The sequence below is a fragment of the Hipposideros armiger genome, unplaced genomic scaffold (genome assembly GCF_001890085.2).
Source record: "Hipposideros armiger isolate ML-2016 unplaced genomic scaffold, ASM189008v1 scaffold_538, whole genome shotgun sequence".
Taxonomy (NCBI): domain Eukaryota; kingdom Metazoa; phylum Chordata; class Mammalia; order Chiroptera; family Hipposideridae; genus Hipposideros; species Hipposideros armiger.
This window is the reverse complement of record NW_017731888.1, coordinates 1,302,906-1,309,379: the sequence shown is the minus strand read 5'-3', so window position 1 is coordinate 1,309,379 and position 6,474 is coordinate 1,302,906. Positions and strand designations below refer to the sequence as shown.

Sequence of the window (6,474 nt, the reverse complement as noted above, 5' to 3'; positions counted from 1 at the left end):
GCTGATATCATTCCATCAGGTCCCAGTCAGGCCGAGACGCCCCCCGAGAGAGCTTTACAGATATCATTCCATCCGGCCTCAGTTTTCCGAGGCACTCTCTCGACTAATGGGTCAGAGGCTAATGCAGGGGGGGTGGTCTAAGAATCGGCTGTAAGGCGACACCAAGGGTCTACTGATGTGATCTAATTTTTTCAGATCTTTAAAATTGTTGAAAGTAATAGGTTTCCTAGTAGCGAATCATCCTTTCTTTATTAGAGTAAACTCCACTTGACTGTTGTATTAGCATTTAACCATAGCAGTAAAGGCCAGATGGCTAAAATAAACAGCTAAGTGGATAAAATTGTGTTAATATTTTCTGTAAAATGTACTCAATGAAGACTGTTGATGTAATTTCCAATTTTTTTTCTACATGTATGTACATTTTGGTTAGCCTGATTAACTAATGAAAACAGACTCGTTTTTCTCCTTTAGAGCACTTTACATTACATGTTTGAGAGAACTCTCACAAATCCATTTTGGAAATAGATTTTAATATATAATTTAATATTAAAATATTCCTACTTAGATTGTTCTTATTTGTGAGTGAATATTCATAACATTTCCTTGGAAATTAATTTATCCTTCATATAGAAATTAATAAGAACAGAAGGTTTCCATTTTTCTTAACAATTTTAATTACTACTTTTTTTTCTTTTAAAGATTTTTATTGGGGAATTGGGGGGATGGGAACAGTGCTGGGGAATTGGGGGAAAGGGAACAGACAAGTTGCTGTCGTTTTGTTCTTCAGTATAGTTGTGGAGGACGTTGCTTCACTGGCCCAAGTTGGCACCATCATAGCACTCTTCCCCGGCAAGGCAGATCAGTCGCCGGCTTCTGGACGGCCGCTCATGGCGGCTGCTGGCCGCTCACGCTGGGTGCTGGCTACACACGGTAGCCCTTGGCAACCGACTGCCACAGGGGCTGTAGCCTACGCCGTCGCCGGCGACTCACAGCAGCCCAGCTCCAGGTTGAGCTGTCGTTCAGCATCTTAGCTGTAGAGGGCAGTGTCACTGGCCCTCATATGTGGGATCCGAACCGGGGCCCTCTGGCGTCCCACACCAGTTCTTAACCATCGCGCCGCTCGGCCGGCCCTTAATTATACTTTTAAATGAATAGGTGGTCTGCTTTAATCACCAGTGTTGTCTTTTCATGAGTCCTTTTTAATTCTTTGATTTCACTGTCAAAACTTTTACTGATTTCTTTGAAATGTTTTTTTCATTTCATTCTATAATCATTTATGTAATCTTTTTATTCTTTAAACTTTTAATAATATGTGCTGTATTTGTGAACTTTTGAAAAGCCAAAAACCTCATGTTTCCTTTTTCCTTCCTTGGCTTCTAAATGTTTTTAAAGACACTGAAAATGTTGGCCTTGACTGTCACCCAGAATGTTACAGCTTGTAGCAAGCAGTTCTCGGTGCAGACCTTGTTTTCTCCTTCAGAACAATTGACGGCAGTTACACATCATTGTGTTCAGCTTCTCAGGGAACACCATTTCCACTGCGTGGGACTACCTTACTGCCTATCTCTCAGCCTCTGTTACCCAGCACTGACTTCTAGGATACTTCCTACTTCTATTCCCTTCTGATAATTTTTAAGTAAATTAGACAGGCCTTAGACAGGGCTTCTTTACACTGTGCCTAACCAAATACAAAGTTTACTTCCTTGGTGACGTCTTTAGGTTCATATAATAACACAATATTGTGACTTAATATTTATTTGTTTATTAGACTTGAAATGCTTGAAGGGGAGGAAATATAATGTTTTTTTTTTCCTTAACTGCATGCGCAGCCTTTAGCACTGTGTCATTTATACTCAATAATATTATATATGAAAAAAATGACAAAATTATTCTTTTGCTTGTATTTCTTTTTCTGTTCCTTTCTCCTCCCCAGCACAGTTTCATTACCAAGACTTTATCGCAGCCAACCATCATCTAATTTTCAAAATTCATCAAAGATTTCTTAATTGTCTTATTCCATTCTTCAGCAAAAGTCTCATTTACAAACACAAATCTATTCCTATCACTTTCTTACTTTCAATTCTCCAGTGGATTCCTATTAGCTGTAAGAAGGTCCAATCTAGTTATATAGAGTTGTCAGAAAAGTGATGACATTTTTTTCTGTTTTTCAAAGGTCATTTATTTATATAAAGAACAAAGATCAATCAGTGATATATTGCCTGTTTTGTTCAATAACCTTTTGCCATCTTTCAGTGACAAGTAATATAGATTTAGGTGTGATTTGACCTGTCTNCAGGGAGAGCCCGCTGCCCTGAGGCAGCGAGGCCGATCGCTCCGGCGCCGTATCGAGTCATTTCCGTTTCCGGTTACGGTCGCTCCGAGGCGGTCTCCGCCCGGCCCTTCTGCCCTCGGTGTGTTCACGGTGTCCCCGCTCCGCGCGTGTCAGATGCGCGGTCGGGACGTGGGTTCTCGTCCTTCTCCCCCTGTGGCCCCTCTCGCCTCCCAGGGCAGCCCCTGTCCCGTGACACCTTGTGTCCGAGGGCCCAGGTCTGTCCCCCGGGCTCTGCCTGCCGAGGTGTCACATCCCCCACACCCCGCTGGAAAACGAGCTCTTCTTAGGCCGAGGGCAACTTCATTCCAGCCCCGTGGGTGTCAAAGAGTAGGGTGGGGGGTTGAGGAGAAGAGGGAGGCAACCGGGAGGTGGAAGGAGTAAGGGGGCGAGGGCGTAATGAGGAGTCAGATAGCGGACGGGAAATGGGCGGGGCCACGGAGCTGGGAAAGCAGTGAGGGCGGGGCCAGGCCAGCAGCTGCAGGGCACGCGGGTGAGGGGACTTTGACCCACAGTAGCAGCTGGGGCAATAGAAGGGTAGATTACAAATGTATTAAATGCTTTGTAAATTTTCCACATTACATTCCCTTTTAAATTTATTGTGTCAGATTCAGATTGTGACACTTCAAAGCTTTTCCAGTTTTTATTATATACTGGAAGCACTATTTGGTGCTTAGTAAATAATTTTACACTGTTTTAGTGTGGAGTGGGGAGGCATATTGAGGGTTTTTGTTTTAACAGTCAAAACCAAGTTTAAACATAATCTGTTCAACAGTTGCCTGTCTTTTATGGGATCTTTTCATTTAATCTGTGAGCTAAAGTTTCCAACTAAGTGTATGATTTCTTCAATTCCTTTCTTTCTTAAAACATCACCCTGAGCTATTTCCTATCTGACCTTTTATGTTTTCCAGTGCTAATAGTTAGCTCTTAGTATCATTATTATTACATTATTTGATGCATAAATGTGATATACTGGAAAAGATTGATTTAAGCATATTAATCATTATGAATAAAACCATGAAAGAGAAGTTGCTCTCACCAGGAGTATGGCTTGGAATACTTGTAACAGGGTGAGACGGGACGCCTTCCCCTTGCTTGTGAGGCAATGGTGGTTATTCTTTACTGGCCTCTCCAGTTCACATCTCTGCCTGCCCCCAGACAGACGCAGAGTAACAGGACAGCTGGGTAGAGAAAGACCAATACTTTTTTAAACTAAGCACAGAACAGAGGCATCTCTCCACCTAAGAGACAGCACTTGGCTCTGGGAAGGGAGCTTGGTGGAGGAAGGAATTGGGGAGGGCCTGAGAAGCTCAGGAACAGGAGAAAAAGGGAGCTCTGCCCCTCACCTGGTGATCCTGTGCCCAGCAGGTACTAGAAGAGACTGCGAGGCTTGCAACTTAAAAGGGAGGATCACACCCACTTACACCCCCATAGCTTCCATGGGACAGTGGGCTTCATCAGGATGAAGCAAAGGGCAAACTCACCTGCTGGTCTCCATGTAGGAATTTGTCCTTGTTACCTGATGGTTCAGTGGATAGCAAATGACCCTCTTTGCCACATGTTGAATGTCTGCCCATGTGTGTGGTTGTGGCGAAGGAAAGATAAGTTATTCAAAGACCTGGATGGCACATTCTCAGCTTTCAGCAGTGACTTCTCAAGACTGATCTTGGCTGAGAAACAAGCCCAGAGAAGGAGATAAGGAGGCATCAGGAATGGCCCTTTCTCTGGAACAAGTCATATTTGTTAATTGTTCTGTCTCCTCTTTCCTGAAATGCTGTTTTTAGTACACGCTAACCTCTCATTCTCAAGTATTCTGTGTAACACATTTCCTCACTCACCTGTGGCCTTCCCTCAGTGTTCTCTCATTAAGAGCCTTGTCCATCTCACCATGAACCAGTGACATGGAAGTTGTGAAGTGGCTCCATTTGGGGGATCATCATGAGAAGTGCTTCATGCCCACACATTGATTGGAGAATAGGGCTGGTCCCCGTGGTATCAGCTTGGCCAGTAGGGATTACGTAGGGACCAGATCTGAAAACCAGGATCAAAGAAACTGCACATATTTAGTAGTGAATATGTCAGAAATACATGAAATGTCCAGGAAAAGAATATTAGTACAGTGAAATTTGTTCTTCCTGATTGTACAATGCATCTGAAGCTTAACGAAGGAAATCTATGTATTTGGCCTCAAAAAATTAATGATTTGCAATATAAAGAAGAGGTTAGAAACTGATAGCTGTGACAAATTAAGGTGGCATTTCATTTTTTATTCTGTGTGTTTTATTCTGTAATTGTTGAAAACTGGAATCATTCTGAATGTCTAACAGTAGGGTTATTTCTAAATCGTTCACAGCACATCCATCCCAAGGAGACCCTAGTGTTCATGGGTTTTTAAAGAATTGACTTCTGCACATATGTAAGGGTTCCTGCACTTTGGGTAAGTTTGAGTTTGAGTGCTGGATCAAGAAGAGGTGCATTTCATATTGTAATAAATTCTGCAAGACCTCCCCCCACACACACAACTACGAAGATATTCACCAACTCGTGATGCCCTCTCCTACTTTAACCAGGACGTCGTGTGTGTCTCTATGTGTGTGTATTTATACAAATATATGTATTTGTAGATTTGGATACAATACAACTTTTTGTTTCTGTCTTCATTTCACTAATTACTTCAGTGACTGAATAAATTTTATTCATTATAGACATGTATATGTAAAATGAACTTTTCTATTTGACTCATTTTGATGTGCATTTAGGTACTGTTTTATATTTTGTAGTTTAATCTCACACACACACACATACACTTCTTTGTACTTTGGTCTTATGTTTATAAGATGAAACCAAAATCTTTCTTTCATGTTCTTTGCTTTTTTGTTGTTTCCACTGGAAGGTGTCACCTATTTCATATTATAAAATGTTATGTTCCGTTCATTGATATTTACTGTTTAAGAATGTTAAACTTTTTTTTTTTTTTTTTAAGCTGAGCCATCCTGCCACCTGTTGGCAACTCAGCGGCTGCTCATCTCGGGCCAGGAATCAAACTGTTGTTGCTCAGAGCTCAAACTCTTGAGCGAGCTCTTAACCAACTGAGCCACTCGGCCGGCTCAAGAATGTTTAACTTTAATTTGACTTGTTTTAAAGTTTCAAGTAATATAGATTTAGGTGTGATTTGACCTGTCTCTGCTTTTTTTTCATGATTATTTTGACTATATCCTCAACCCCAAATCAAAATTGAGACAAAATTGTGTTTTAGGATATTTCTCATTTGTTATGTTGAGAGACTGCATTTAACTTTTAAATATGGGCTGCACCAACTTTCTGCAGTCATTGAGATTTTTGTCACCATGTCCTAAGAATTTGATTTGGCAGGCTTTTTTTTGTGTCATTTTTATGTCCTCCAAAATTTTAAAGTTTCTTTATATGAGTCTGCAAATTTATTTCAAACAAGAGTCAGAATATTTTGTTATAAGTAGAAACTGATTTTTGTGTTTGTTTACTTTTTAAATTATTACTGTTTACTGTTTATTACTGTTACTAAACAGGAAACATTGTTTCACAATAGATTTGTTGATTTTTAAAAATATTCTTAAGTATGATAATTAAATGGATTCTCCTTATTTTTTTGAATTTGCAGTTCGTGCATCTTATAAGAATAAATACAATTATAGCTCTTTGACGTTATGTTGTATTTCCTCTCCTTTCCTCCCTTTTAGGTCCCCACGCCAGCAGTGTGTGCCTTGGTGAGTGGCAGCAGCCCTGAACAGCCCCTTTCGCAGTCTTGCCTTTAGTAGAACTGCCTCTTTGTTTACTGCTCAATATATCTGCTAAGATTTTCTTGATTAACAAGAAATATTCCCCACTATTAAACATGAATTTTAAAGATTTTCAATTATTTTTAAAGATCAGATTATTTTCCAAGGTGTCACGTCCAGCGTGGCAAGGGCAAATGGGACACGAGAGGGGCGGCGCAGATTGAATAAGTACAAGAGACAAAAGTAAGATTTCAGAGCGAGACCAAGGGACTTAGTCTTCAGAGATAGACTGAGCCACCGAATCGGGTCAACGCATGGCTTTTATTGATTCTTTTCAAGGAAGTAAACTGCTGTGCTGTCAGTCATTAACCGTGTATACTGGTGCGCCTT

At 40.8% G+C, this 6,474-nt stretch overlaps 1 protein-coding gene across 2 annotated transcripts in view; it reads left to right on the top strand.

Annotated features, from left to right (window-relative positions):
• The first annotated feature begins 2,301 nt into the window (after positions 1-2,301).
• Positions 2,302-6,474, top strand: part of ZNF596 (zinc finger protein 596) — an 18,779-nt gene continuing 14,606 nt past the window's right edge. The window contains exons 1-3 of one of the 2 annotated variants that reach the window (XM_019668773.1): positions 2,302-2,411; positions 4,683-4,766; positions 6,046-6,072. The gene's annotated coding sequence lies outside the window, so the exon portion shown is untranslated. Of the gene's footprint in view, positions 4,767-6,045; positions 6,073-6,474 lie in introns of both variants that reach the window. The other variant, XM_019668774.1, reaches the window with a different exon arrangement.